This window comes from Lissotriton vulgaris, chromosome 6, assembly GCF_964263255.1.
Source record: "Lissotriton vulgaris chromosome 6, aLisVul1.2, whole genome shotgun sequence".
NCBI classification, from domain to species: Eukaryota; Metazoa; Chordata; class Amphibia; order Caudata; family Salamandridae; genus Lissotriton; species Lissotriton vulgaris.
In genome coordinates, this window is record NC_141694.1 from 1,266,232,303 (window position 1) to 1,266,248,063 (window position 15,761).

A 15,761-nucleotide genomic window follows, 5' to 3' on the forward strand; every position below is an offset into this window, starting at 1 on the left:
TTTGCAGCAGGCATATTAACCCACTGTGTCTACCTTACCAAGAGTCAAAACTTCCACTAGACAAACCTCCGGTCTCTCTCAATACAGAACATTAATCACCAAAGTTATCTTCACATTTTTATTGTTGCCTGAAAATTGCTGGAGACCAGGAATACAGCAGCAGGTACTTTTCAAATCATAATGCACTTGCAAACACGACGCCCCCACCCTAAGTCAGCGACCTATGTTTGCTTGGTGCAGCAAGATTCATATACATGGTTCTTTAACATTTGGTCTGATTACTATGTGAATGTAAATAACATTAAAGCATACATGCAAACTGTGACAACATGCCTGCTTTTCTCAATATTTCACTTCGAGAGTATGCGATTGTATTTGTTTAACGGGCAGTGATTTGTATAAGGTCACTGGAAAGTGAGCAAGGTTGTCCCTGTCCCCCCCAGAATTTTAGTGTCTCCTACGCCCCTGGGACTGTTCCTTTAAACGCTAACCTGTTTCAACAAAAGTGCCCTTTTGTACATCACACAGGATTCTTTCGTAATTTGCGCCATGACTCAAGGTCCACCATATAACCCGCCGAGCTCGCGAGAGAAAATCAAAACTCTATTTTCTTTGCACTCCTAGGGAAATTCTTGCATGCTTTCTCGCCCGTCGTACAGCACCCGGTCAAATCAACCCTTACCGCCTCACGAACACACATTGGCAGAGTCGGGAAACGTCACGACGTCAGTGGTGAACTGTCAGGGGATCCAGGCTCCATTCGGGACGGGACGGGCTGTACCATCAATAGTAGGAAAAAGGAAAGGAGGCTGGCACCACCCTTGCATAAAACCGTACGCTGCAATCACAACAAGACATTATTTGTTCTACAGATACAGTGCGTATGCGAAGAAACAGAGGGGAGACCTACGAGCTCTATACCAACTAGGCGCGTTATTTTAAATGCTGCTTTCAAATCACCACCCCCAGGTAATCCAACCAATTCTGTGTTCCGCCTCCAGCACGCGCCCGCGTAGCCTCTGCTGAAAGCGCGTGATCCAGGGCGTCAGGCACGAGCGTGGTGGACAGCATCCGCGTGCGCGCGCTCGGAGCCGCCGGTTTGTTGTGCCGAGCCTGAGCCCGGCAACCCGGCGGTGGCGAGGGTGATGGAATGAGGCTCGCGACCCCAGCCCCGCAAACCCCCAGTTTGCAGTTGACGAGGCAGTAGAGGACACACGTTACGGTAAGAGCCTATTATGTATTATTAATGACTGGGGGGACTATCCTCTACCCGGGAGAGGCACGGAAAGGACCCGCCCCCTCAAGTCCATACTTCATTGACACCTGCAGGGCTGCGGGGTCTGAACAAGATGGATCTGTGCAGCCCGAGCATCGACTGACTGACAGACTGCTTGCCCCAAACTCTAGCAATAGCTACAATGCTTGGTGCCAAAGCCAGCATCAAACCGCACCGCCAGCGAGTTCCACCTATCATTCACTGACTGCACAGTACCAGGTCCACGGCAGGCTGCCAGAGAGGCAGTGCATAAATTGCACACTACAGAGGTCACCGCGCAGTGCTAGAGAGGCCTTTGCATTGCACAGTAGCAGACTGATCAAGGATGAATACAATGTATAGAAAAAAAAATGTGTTGGAGCCGGGGCCATGTCAGTTCGCTATGTGCCGTAAAAAAGAAATGCGTGGTTTGTGCCTCTCACGCCTCGTCCCCACTTGTGTGTTATTTACAATGCACGCATTCTGTTGATTTTGTCAGTGGCAGCTCTCTGCGGAGGGTAATCACTTCTTTCCTTTCAATTACACGCCTGCTGTAATTGCTGCCTGTATGGCAGCTTCCGGTCCTCCCGCCGTGAAGGTGCATTCCTCCTCTCTCGCTGCCCGACCTGCACCTGCTGGGTGTTGTCCTACATTGCATGTCAAGTGGAATCGGTTTCAAAAGCTGCCGTATCTCTCAGATCCGGCACAGTGCGCTCATCCCACCTGCAGCCTTCTCCTGCCAGATGCAGGGCTGTAAACAAAGCTCCTTGTGCGGGATTTTATGTGCCTTCCCATCTGAGAGGGAAGACAGGGCGCTATTTGTCTGTGGTCAATATCTCAAAAATTGTTGTGTAGTTCGTTTGATGTTTTTGTGTGTGTTCCTTGTGCGTGAGCTAATTCCACTTCTCGCCACGCCTGAGCCAATAAACATTTTTTTCATGACTCACATGGAGAGCCATAATAATTATTGTTATGGTTTACAGTCTTAATAATGTATGCATTAACCAGGCCAGTTCAGGAGTTGAAGATCGCTGGTAAAAGGTCAGTGATATCATTAGCTCGTGAGACTGTATTTCACTTAACCAAAAACATTTTCATAATGTTTACACAGTTTAATATTTGTTTACAAGTGGTTTTCAGTGTGTAGCCTCTTATCAATGAAGCGACCCCTGCCTGTGGGAGGGTGGGGCGAGACCTGGAAAGGGCCGTGCATTTAGGCGCAGCTTAATGGCTATGTACGAATACCCTCCATAGAGTTGTTAGCTTTCTGGGATAGATTTGCGCCTATGCCTTATCCAGTGTGCCATGGGCTTTAGGGCAAGAAAGAAAATTGCCACCTGGCCGCCCTTTAACTGTGAAATACAGCAATAATTTTGTTAAAGTTAATTGGGATTTGTAAATCGCCTAATCACCGGCAGGTCTCTAAGCGCGGATATAATGTTGGTTCAGGGAGCCCTTAAGGCTTCTGGACCCTGGTGCCACTGCACTTGTTGCACCAGTGGAAGCTATTCTGCTGATTTGATCATTTTTTTCCTGATTGATCCTGTACCGTAACGATCACCAGGGTTGTTTGAGATGTGTGCAGCATGGTTGCATGAAAGGTGAAATATTCGTAGTGATGTGGTAAACTTGTCCTCAGGGTTAAGGAATTGTTCAAAGGTTCTCCTTTTATCCCATGCATTACACATTTTTGCCTTTGTTGGAGCGGTGTGTGAGATTGTCTCCCACTCGAGTGTCAGGGGTAAGTAACCCTTAGGGAGCTTCGTTCTGTAATAATTTGGGTCTAGTTAGAATTGTTGAATTGGAAGTTCCGGATGAGGTGTTTGAGGTAAGAATAAAATGGTTTGAGCTTTATGGTTCAAAAAAGTCAGTTCACCAGACAGAGGTGACCAAGATGGCGTGGTACATGAGTCTATAATGAAGTGAGGAACTGTAATGATGTAAATAATGTCTATGATTGGTGTGATGCCTTGCTTTAAGAACCTCTTGTTGTCATGTTTGAGAAAGATATGTTAATAAATACAACAAGATGTCAATCTCTAAAACCACAATTGTTGTATGGATTGTCTTCTTTTCGGCCCTGGCACCACTTTCTGTTGTCGAGTTTTGCTCCTACTAAGTCAATTCTATGTATTGGTCGTCGTTGCTAAAACGTTTACTGAAAAAGAACTATTGGTGACTGGAGCTTATGTGATTAGTAGCTAGATGTTGAGCAAAAGCGCTGTATAGAGCTGGTGCACATAACAGCAAGGTATTGTGAAAACAACTGGTGTACTCTGCCAAAAATTAACCACTGTTCCACTGGAGTGAAAGTGTCCAGCTTTCCATACAGAAAACAATTTGTAATTTCTGCTAATCTTTAAAAACGAAGCTTTAGGGGTCATGACTGCGTTTTACCGAGTACGAAACTTAATTTTGATGTTAACAATTGCTTGGTGATTTTACATGATCCTAGTTAATATTAGTGAGTGGGGTAAGTAAATGTAGACTGTAGCCTAAAGGCCAAATTGCAAAATATTCTGGATAGGTCACTGCGATGCGCACATGTTTCCGATATATGTTTTGGTTTGAATTACATTTTTAAGCCTTAGTGACGTGTAAGACTTTCTTCAACTGGGATCCTACAACAAGAATGCCTTCCATAGCAAATAGACTTTGCTAGAACACAAGGTTCACGAATATACATCTATAAATATTTGGTCTCTGAGCAGAAGAAGTGTGTGCACAAGTCTCATCCATGGTTTGTCTTTGTCTCCTTAACTATTCAGTGCTTATGTCCTCCGGTTGCCAGATATCATAGAACAATTCATGATTTTGTACCAGAATGATGCTAACGATGCTCAAATCCTGGTCCAACTTCAAGAGACCAACCTCAATAACGGATATCACCTCATGCTTCATTTCCATTCTGGTGTGAATGACATTAAGCCCTTTTATCCCAGAGGTGGAGGGGGTCTTCTGAGCGCAAGAGGGTGAGCTGGGTGCCGTCTGCGTAGAATATGATGTTGGGGCATGGGTTTTGATGATGTTGGCCAGGGGTAAGTGTTGAGTAGGATGGAGCTGAGGGATGAACCTTGAGGGACACCCCAGATGGTGCTCTTGGGTAGCTAAGTGAGTGGTGGTAGTCGGATTCTCTGGGTTTGTCCTGTGAGAAAGATGCGATCCATTTGAGGGCCTCTCCCTGGATTCCTATGTGGTGTAGTCCACCTTGACTTGATCCATCTCCTGGCCAAATGGCCCAACCCACTGGGAGAACCACAATCTTGAGTATGCGAAGCAAAAAACCTAGGTATATTCTTTGGATCATAAAATGTTTTTTACTCCCAGAATGAATGCAGACAAGCAGTGCATGCTTCCACCTCAATGTACTCATCAAAGTGAAACAATAATTACGTTTCTGACACAAAGTAGGTCTTACAGGGTCCTGGTTTTGTCTTGGCTTGAATATTGTAATAGTATTTATATTGGCCTTCACATACAGGTCCAACTAGTCCAGAACTCAGCTGTAAGACTTGCAACAGGTCTTTAGATTAGAGTACATCGCCTCAACACACCTCAACATCTATTAGCTTCTCATCAACCCAAGGATAACCTTCAAGTTGACCAGGTCGACCCATAGAGAATACAGGACCTACAGCTTAAAATACTTGTCCAAACTCTCCTCAAACTGCAAGCATTTACACTTTGTTAGACATTCACTGGACTACAGGATTACCATGGCATCGTTTAGCAAAACAGACCTAGTAGGAAGATGCTGAGCATTTTTCAGTTTTCATCATGTAACAATCCCCCCCAGAACTCTGGCATCGGTAGGACAAAATAAAAGACTGGAAGGAACTGAGAACCATATTTGACCTAAAAGCATTACCTGAGAGTGTACTCTAGGAATTGCCCAGATCGTAGTTAAGTACACAAGGTAATTTTTGCTCTGTGTTCCCCTCCCTCACTCCTTCTTGGTTTCCAGTATCTTCCTTCGAATGTAAGGACTTTTCTCCTTCTTTCATCCCTTTCTTGGTGTGGAATGTTCCACTTAGACTGTGAATTGAACCCAATAGCATTTATATAGTTTCCTCCCTTTTGAGGTGGTTAGTTGAATTTATCTTTATCGCCTTCCCCTCTTGAGTCTTCTCTGCCCCACTGGTCAGACCTTTGAAGCGGCTCTGCAACATATAGAGCTTTATAAATCACTAGTAAAAAATATTTAAATGTGAACCTTGACTCTTACGTGTCCTCATTTCCAGCCCTTTGTTTTTTTTGTCATTTGTTGGTGTTTCTGCATGTTGTTCCTGAACAATATGGCAGTGTTGCATTATTCAAATGACGTTTTAAGCACATCTGTTTATAGTTCTATCTCCGAAATCCAATTAGTGCTATTACAGGCTAAGTTTGCAGCAGTAATTTGTAATCAGGCAAATTTTCTTTTGAATTGTTATTTGTTCATTAAAGATATCTATATTTCTACAGTACTTTGGTTTGGTTAAATCCATTAGGATCTGAGCTTTGCGGGAACTGATGCCATTGCATGGATGAGCTCCTCTAGGTTTCTTTGGTGACATCGTTTCACAGAAAAATATGCAATAACTTGATTATTCCGCATTTTCCTTCCTTGCCTGCATTTAAATTTTAGTTAAAATACCAAAATGAGCAATGCGATTACACTGTTTCATAGGCTTACTTTATTCACAATGACATAATTTGTGTAATAATCATTTGCTGTAATCACATGCACAAAGGGTAGGTAGTAATTTGGAAATGAAAAAGTGGAAAAACGTAATCTAAAGTTGCTACTGTATGCCATTCTTCATTTTTAACAGTTAGAACTTTATGGCGCCCACAATTTTGTATGTTGTCACATGATCGTGTGTATTTTCTTCCTTTGCCTTGTGCTGCAATTTAGTTGGCAATGTGAAAAATGTATTGTTTGGTTTTAGTACCCTTGAGAAGAAACTTGCTGGGCAACTAAACCTGTCTGACAGTTCAGAAAGTTATTTTCTAAGTAGACGATATGTAGGTAAAGGATTAAGTAGCCAGCTAAGTTAGTAACATTTAAAATTTACTTTGGAAACAGTGGACTATCACATATATGCGTCCGCAATTAATGAGTGGTGCGTTTGTCTCTTTTTTTTTTTCTTTCTATTTAGGGAAGTGGGATAGGTATCTTCAGTTGTCCTCACCCTGTTTTTGCACCATCACTTGGATAGTGACGTGTCTAGGACATTAGGTAAGGGAGCAGAGGAATGCATGGGCTTACCAGTATTTGAAGACTAGTACCATGCTTTTGGGAATCAGAGGACGATGTCGGTCGGACTGCCCCCGACAGGCTGTTGGTGACGGTCCGCCTTATATCCAAGATATCGGTCCAACCGCTGGATTACAGTACTGGCGGTCGGGGCGGGGGAGAGACCGCCCGCCACCTCTGACAGGTTGAAGTAGCCTGTTAGGGTGCTGAAGGGATTAGAATTTCAGTGTCTGACAGCTTTTTTATAGCGGTCCCACCGCCATGAAAAGGCTGTCGGAAAGTGACTTTTGGGGACCCCAGCAGGTCTCCCGTCCCCTGTGGTCCACTGCTAAGTGGCCATGGGGGCACATGTGGTGCCCACCCAAACATCGATGCACTGTGTGCCAGGCACCACATGGTGCCTGGCACACGGTGCATGGATGTTTTCAAAATGCTTTTTACCATTATGGCTTGTGCAGAGGCCCTTTCCCTCGGCCGCTGCACAAACTGCAATAGTAAAATGCATTTTACGACCGCATGTATGTCGGTCATATCGTAATTGGACTGTTAAGAACGCTGACTCCTTGTTGGATGGTCTCATGCCTGAAATGGTTGTGTCGTACACTCGTTCGATCGCCCTCGTAATGAGGACCTAAATATTGTAAGAAAGGCCAGGGCTGTCATGGGTGAGGCTGGGTTCTAAACACATGGTGACCAATCTGTGCAGATCTATGCATTAATGGTCATTGTTCATTTTTTCTACTATTTAAATCCACTCTTTAAATATGCAATTATATATAGATTACAAGGTGGTATCCTCATTGAAAATTAAGCTAGCACATTACCTTCTGTCAATTTTATAACATATCAAAGATTAGACCCGTACCCCCGATTAATAGTAATATAAGGAGGGACATGTTAATCGTCCAGGCTACACCTAACCACCCCCCACATGTATGACTCATAACTGCCCTGCTAAAAAAAAATAAACATTAATCATGACTTCTGCCTTTTCCACAAAGGAACTTTAAACCTAGTTACTAGAGTTAAAACCTTCTATTTTCCTTCCTAATTGTGTCTCCAGACTCAGTGATGGCACTTTCATCCCAACATACAGCAATGTGTACACAGGGTCCACCAATTCCTTTATTAGTCACCAAGAGAGGATAGGGACAAATATCTTTAAGGTGTCACTTGGTGTAACTAATATTCCATTGCACCAGTACTACTGTAACTTTTCAGAATTAACTCCAAACTTGATTATTGATGATGAAGAAAATCAAAGCTTATAGATGATTAAAAAATATATTTTATATTTAAAGCTTCATACATAACGCAGCTTATTGGAATCATGATGCAGTAAGCCAAAACACATTGTATATTACATTTTGGATAGTACTCCAATTGGGTCGTGTCATGAAACCTTTAAAACAAACTTGAGGGGTGGTACTTTTAAGATTGCCCAAGAGACATACTATCTGCAAGCGACTACATTTTTACACAATAGATAGAATGGCAGGAAGCAGGTCATAGTGGTTAGGCCATTGATGTTTAACACGCCTTAAGTGTAATCGCCCCTACCCCTCCACAGTAGCGAGCTACATGGGTTTAAAAGCACAGCAAAGAACCAGATGCCCTTTATGAGGACAAGAACCTCTTTTCAGAAAATCTACAACCTCTTGACACTACACATGAAACAGTGTCCCCTATCTGTCCACATTGCCTCCTGCACAAATTGAACGTTCCATGAGCAGTTCTCTTGGTCCTCTCAGATGTGAACTACAAACAGATTTTGTGTGAATGATCTTTAGAATATCAGGAGGCTCTAGGAACTTGTCATAGCTTCTTCCAGGGACCTTCTGGGGCCCTCTATCAAAACCCTTCATCTCCCCAACAAAACAAAAAAACACTTCTCTTATCTCTAGCATATGTATCCAACTCAGATGTTAGCAGGCTATATAATGCAAGATTTTCAAACTAACCACTCCTCATGTACCCAAGTTTCATATAGAATCAGTGCATGCCGACACATGATTTTGCTATCCTGAAAGTGTGTTATGGGACTGTGCACCACTTCTTTTCAAGCTCTTATCCTGTTTAACTAAAAAGTCCCCAGATGATTCATTCTATTAATTAATTTAGCGTTCACTACCTCAATATCCTTTCTTCTCAAAGAGCACTTAGTGGCTGGTGTTCAAATTGCTCATTATTGCCTCTTTTTAATCTACATATCTCTCTACAATATGACTTTTGGTTGCCAAACTTCATGAAAGTGGCCATCAAAAATATCTCTATCATCCTCACCTCTGTTCTCCACAATCAATCTATATGCACCACTCTTTGCAGCCGACCACATGATCATGGTTATGAACATGGCCACCTTGTGTAACTTAGGTCGGGCATTGAATTAGTTCTTGTTCATAGTCCCTAATCACGACTTGCTCTGGCATTTTGACACCCAGACCCTCCTTACTGACTGTTGACCCTCAAACCTGTTTTGGATCTTTTTTCTTCCTGACCTCCCAGGGTCTCCCACACCCCCCATAATAACTGCTGACTACTTAGTTCTATAGGACACTGCAAGGATTACTGTGCTCAAGACGCTATCTGTGCAGCGTCTTCCTTTGAACAGTAGAGCGCAAACTATCACCCTTTAAATTCACACATTTTACTGGAATACCCTGCAGGATCATTGATGCTAGACTAGGAGCTGTAAGAATTTTTCATACTTGTAATTGTTCCTCGGCGAGAGCAGGAGCTGATAAAGGGTAATTGTTAAAGTATATTTAGCTGTCTCTTTTTGGACTCCTCTTCTCCCAGTATAGAAGAGCAGGACAAGCCATCAGCCATGTTGAATAATCATACACGCCATGAGAGGACAAGATAGAGTAAAGGCTTATACTAAGTGGGATCGGAAAGGACTGGATAAAGTCTCACATTTTATAGGACATGGTAAATGCTTACACAGGATAAAATCTTGCACAGGATTATGACTGAACAGGGCTGCACCAAACTTACATGTAACACAACATAAAAGAGAAAGACTTGAACAACTATACCAGCTGAAAATTAGGACAGTCTCCAGAAAAAGTTCAGATCATAGTTGAGCCTGTGTTCAGATGATACAGAGACAGACAGTGTTGGTGTGGATGGCAGGTCGACACAAACATCTGAAACGCAACCCTAGTAAGCTGCTAGTGTAAGCTGCTCAGTACAAAGACTGTCAGTAAAGATGCAGTTTAGAATCTATAAGGAATTTTAAAATCTTTCCAAATCGGTACAACTGTTAACATTTTTTTCTGATGTGCAATTTTGGATGACAAACAATTTATGTGAATTAGTAATTTCAATGAATTATATGACGTAATTTAAAAACTAATGAATGTGCACTTACAATGTTATGGTAATCTCATTTAGAAGAGTGATTAATAATGTAGTATAGTTACGCTACATTTTTCGTGCAAGACATTGCTATTTTTAAATGGATGCAGGTTCTGGTGTTCTGCTTACCTTGCTTTTGCTCACTTCTTCCCAACCATTTCTTTGGAACAGAGTCCTATGACGTAAATGAACTGTAGGGTTACAAAGCAAGTATTTTAAATTAAACTTTCCACCATTTACATGATGTAAAATTTTGAAGGATTTCCATTGATAGTTCTGATGTAGTGCAGAAGAACATAATGCTATGAACTATTGTTAAGAAAATGTTTCATATTGTGTTGTACATCTCCGGAGTGCAGTTGCTGAGGAAGCAAGTGTAAGATGTCTCTTACCTTAAAAACGGGGTCAGTCTTAAGAACCTTTCATATATACGAAACTGTTTATCATTTGTTAATGCAACCAGCTTTGATTGATAGGGGGCTACTCTCCATTTTTCTCCTGAAACTTTTTCCGATTATATTGAGATTTCCTCACTTAGGATGCTGTTAGTCCATAAATAATAGTAAGCTAATAATAGTAAGCTAATGTCTAAGACAAGCCATGTACAATATCAAATTTGATGCCAGGTACCACTCACTTTGAGGTGCTCAGTAAATGGGATGGCATAGCAGCTGAAAAGGAAAAAGGAAAGAAAGAGAAAACCATGAGGAGGTCATTCAATTGTTGGCTAGAAAGTAAACTGGATTGCTAAGAGAAGGATGGGAGAGAAAATATTGAATGTGTAGAAACTTTACCTGCTATAGTTAATGCAAAAGAGCAGGCTAAATAGAACAATAAGAAAAAGAAGGATGTGGAGTCAGAGGATGATGGTCAATCAAGAGTGAATTATTCAATTCTAGACCTCCTTCATATATGGAGAGGTCGACTGAAGCACCCAGACTGTCGTGTGGTTGATAAGATTCAGGGAGAGATACAGGAATGGCACAAACCTCTACTAGGATTTCACTGAGTGCCCCAACAGAAGATAGTCTCAATGGCAGTGCCTAGTATATCAGGGTACTATGAGATCAAATACAGGTTATTACTGTGAGAGCAGAGGTGATAGGGATATCTCCAAAATCAATTTGAATTTGAATTCAACATCGAATTTGGTGAAATGTTACAAGAGAATGTGGATTTTAACTGGATATTGAATAATAATGCTGATGACATGGGGTATTTGAAAAAGGACCTAGGTGTGCTAATGAAACTCACAATTAAGTTGAAAAATTGGCTGATGAGTTAGAAATTGACTTCAGAAAAAATGAAAAATGTGAGCAAAATTATAAAATGGACTTAACCCATGATGAGAGTAAAGAATTGAACTTGATTACTCTAAGAGCTCAAATAAAAAATGTAATTAAGAAAACAAGAGACTAGAATGATTTGAAGAAATCTTGAGCAAAATGGAAGAAAGGGATAGCAAATAAAATAGAAAATGAAAGGGATTAAAGGAAAGGCAAGGAATATTGCAAGTGATTCAGAAATAGAGACAACTTCAGAAGTAGAATTTCCCCTTAAGAGAAGTACATGGAAAGAATGTGGTACATGTTCCTAGGAGAAGCGCTGATTTGTATGCTTTTTTCTTCATAATTTTCGGAAATTGCGAGAAAACCCAGCACAATGGTATGAGGGTAAACCTCGGTTGACACACACTTCCCCAATGTTACGAACTGGTTTAAATATGTTGTTTGAGATTCTTATCCAAAATGATCTGTGGCTAGAGTGTAAAGTTATTGCTGGAAGGCCAGCACAACCACCAGCTAGACCTGTCTCCAATAATGTACCAGCAACAGAAATAGAAGAGAAGAACAAGAATATCATTAAGAATTTCAAAAAGCGAGTTCCTAAAAAAGTTATAAATAGAGAACGACACACAAAGCTAAAGAATCAGTGCTTTCCGTTATGAGAAGTTGATTCATGTTTTCAAGAAACATAGCATAGTTGAGAAAAAGGGAGCTAGTGGTTTTCTTTCTGCTTTCGTAAATGGATTGAGCTCAGAGATTAGCAATCATATTCAAAAGAGTGAATTGTGTTGTCAGATAAAAAGCATTGATGAGATCTTGAGGGCAAAAATAACAGTGATCACTTTGAGAACAAGGCAAAAGAAGTTAAAGGAGAAGATAAGATAATTGTTTATGTAACGCAGTTTGAAAAAGGATCACAGAATAATTAAAATTTCCTGTCCAGGGAAATCCTGGTTTGGCAGTTTGGGCTGGGCTGTTCCCATAAGGAACAGGGTCAAGAATTATTTGCATGTAGCTGTGTCTGAACTGGGATGGCAAAGTGAGCTAAAGAAGGATGATGGATTAAACCCAAATCTGTGGCTGGGGGCAGTATCTGAAATGTTTTAGCGCTCTGTCCATCATCTCCTTTTGTTTGTTTTGTTTGTCCTAAGTAGGCAGAGTATGCCCAGATGTGGGTCCCATGCTCACTTTGCCACTGGATTCAAGCTAGCCTGGCTGATGAGGGGTGAAACCTGGAAATCGTTCCTAGTATGCTTGTTTCCGGTCCAGGGAAGACCTGTCATGGCAGTTTAGGTTGGACTGTTCCCATAAGTAGGAGGGTCAAGACTGATTTGCATATGGCTGGGTCTGAACTGGGGTGGCGAAGTGAGCTAAAGAACAATGATGGTTTAAACCCAGAACTGTGACTGGAGGTGATTATCTGAAAAGTGTCCGCACTCCCTCCATCATCTCCTTGCATTTCCATTTACAAGATTACAGGATTTCGGATGCCACATCGTAATGGCTTGAAGTATGTCTTGGTAATGTCTGCCTGTTTTCCATTTCCCACAAGAAGAGCATATAGACTTACAGTTGCCAAATTATTGTTGAGGGAGTTGGACTTCTATTGAGACCGATCGTAGCACATGCTTCAAGAATGAAGTGTTGCAAATAATCTTTACAGCTTTTGAGATCAAGCAGAGATTGCGTTGTAGTTACTGACCTCAATCCTCAGGTTGAGTGAACGTACCAATGGTAAACTCATGAACAAACTGATGGAGGTCTTTGTCTCAGCTGGTCTGAAGTGGCCTGATGGGCTTCCTCTTGCTTTGATAAATTAGAGTAGTACTCCAGATAGCTGGACAGACTTGACTCCCCATGAGATCCTGATGGGCAGAGCAATGAGACTTGCATTTGTACCTTGAGCAGCACTGATTTCAATAACTGATGACATCCCTCTGGATTATTGCAAAGATCTGGCTGATATGGTGAAATCAGTCTCTTATCAGGTGAACATGTCAACCAAAGACTAAAAAGATATACCCTCCCATTGTCTGGATGAGGAGGATTGGGAGGTTATCTGAAAGCATATTCAGAAAGGGTGTCTTGACAAAAGGTGGAAAGACCCTTTCCAGATGATATTGCCAACTAACAGCGCTGTCAAGTATACAAGCGTGTCTCAATGGATCCACGCTGCTCACATGAAAAGAGTAAGAGTAGCTGAAGGAGTAGATGGGGCAAATGTACAAGGTATGAAGTCTGCTCATCAAGCTGAAAGCCAAATCCAGGTTTTCCATTGTGAATCCCGAGGGGCGTGAAGATTTCTCTGGAACGGGTGAAGATATAGTAAAAAGACATGATCAGAAATTTTAGGTGAGCAAAAGGTCAGATGAATAACATGAAATTACTGAAGTCTAGTTACAGACTGATCAGCATGAAGAGCTACTGACATGCAAAAGAGCAAAGCATGATTGGCAGCAAGAAGACGTAGTCTCTGTTCAAACTTATGACAAGCTGCAGTTGAAAATTAAAGTGAAAAAGACACATTTGAGAAGAAAATGATTCCCTGTGGAGAAAGCAGACAAAGACCAATTTGATCAAAGAGCAAGCTTGAGTTCGAGTTAGTGCTCAGGATTGTGCTCAAATCAAAGCCAAGAAGAAGACAAAAATCACAAAACTACAGAAGAAAAAGAAAGTTGATGGCATTCCAAGAAAAATAACAAGTGAAAAAGAGACTTAAGAGACTTTGAGAGACAGTTATATCCAAGAACTAGTGCGAGTGAATCACCAATTGCTAAAAGATCAACAGAACGATAGTTTCGAACCAAAAATAAGCCTCACTTGAGTAGGTGTATTTACCCACTGTGTCGGAAGAAGAAGCAGATGAAATTGAGGAGGATTATTTTCACATTAGCGAAAGTCGATATTGTTTTCAGAGTTGTTCAGACACCGAGACAGAAACTGAAGAAGAGCCACACTGAAAGGAGAAATAGAGACTTCGCACTGAATAATCAAATTAAGAAGCTACATGTAAAATCTAAAAAGATATTTGTCAAAGAACCTGTTCTAAAGACTTTATGACAAGTTTGTTTTGAATTTTTAGATATGAACTTTTACAAAGACTGAGAAGCTGAATCAAATGTTTCCTCTTTTTCTGGCTTATTATTGTTTTAAAGAAATATGAATGAAATATCATGGTTTTAAAGGAAATTTTGGTTCGGTTTTAATTTTGCCACAAAAAGATTTGTGGTCTTAAACAAGAAGATGGAAAACAGCAGATGCTGTAAAATTGTATGGATGCCTCTACTAATTAGTACCTTATTAGTATTAGTTAGTGTGCTTACTGATTCCCGTGGGGAATGTTTCAAGTTATATGAATAGTAATGTTGGAGCTTAAATTAATCTTGAAAAACTTTAACAATATTTGGGAATACATTAGCATAATGAGGGTTACCAAGTGCTATGTGTGCACTCATCTTCCCACATCAGTAGAAGGCTCAACATATGTAGATTTAAAGATTTTGTATTCATTGTTCTATAACATCTTTGTAGCTATTTGTAATATTGAGGAATGTATTTCACATTGCCTGATTTCAATGTGCCCTTGGAGAATTCATTCATTAATGAAAATGACGAAGAATTTAAATAATGTGAGTATTTGAGGGTAATTGCACAAAACAGATATGATGCTAACCTGAAAAGAGATTATTTATGTTTATTGAGTAGTGAAGAGCGTGAATTTATTAGAGAATATAATTAGAGAGGACTGAAAATAGTTGGAAATTTAGAGGGGCAGAAGATTGTTGTAGAAGAAATACAAGAAGAGGAAGCATTTAGATTCTAAGGTTTGCATTCTAGGTTAAAAATGGATCATGAAATAAAAGGTGAAATGTGTATGGTAAGGCACAGTACTTTGGAAAAGGAGAAAGTAGAATTCACAGGTGTGAAAGTATGTGTGACATCTTATGAGGTCAGTGTAGATCTTCTGTCTGGAGAGGAATCTGTTATGTTTGTGGTTAAACTGTTTATTTTAACTTGCCAAGAAATTGGGTAGGTTTGTGTTATTTAGCTGTAGTTTGCCCTAGAATATATCGTGTAGATGAGTTAAATGAAGAAAATGGCATGAGAAGGGTAAAACAAAATATTGTCATGGGATTTTAGATATTTTAGGAGCGATTATCTGCCAGTTAGTGTAGTTGTGAATGATGTGAAAATTAGACGGGATAGACTTAGTAGTAAATAGAAATGTTGTAGATACAGCAGGGTCTGTTAAATTAGTAAATGTAGAGATGGTAGCAGTTAGGGCAGTGGTCATTCAGAACTGTCTTGCCTTGGATTATCTTTTGACAAAGAGGGTGAACTGTGTAAAGTAATTAAGGCTAGGAGGTGTTGTACTTATATCCCTGCTTATAGTGGAGCAATTGAATATGTTATTACTTACATGAATAATTGAAATCATGAGCTTAGATCATTGACCGAGCCAGGTTTATGGGAGAGTGTAGGATCCTCGGTAAGAGAGTTAGGAAGTAATTTGGTGAAGTAGGCGACTGGTTACGTAATATTGGTGGTGGTGTTCTTCACTGTTCTAACACCTATAATAATTATGAATTATGAAGTTACTCTATTGCTTTTATTAAAATAC

At 40.7% G+C, this 15,761-nt stretch overlaps 1 protein-coding gene across 1 annotated transcript in view; it reads left to right on the top strand.

Moving 5' to 3' along the window:
* Window positions 1–1,017: 1,017 nt before the first annotated feature.
* WASF1 (WASP family member 1) overlaps window positions 1,018–15,761 on the top strand; it is a 435,184-nt gene continuing 420,440 nt past the window's right edge. The window contains exon 1 of the mRNA XM_086927387.1: window positions 1,018–1,222. The gene's annotated coding sequence lies outside the window, so the exon portion shown is untranslated. The remainder of the gene's footprint in view (window positions 1,223–15,761) is intronic.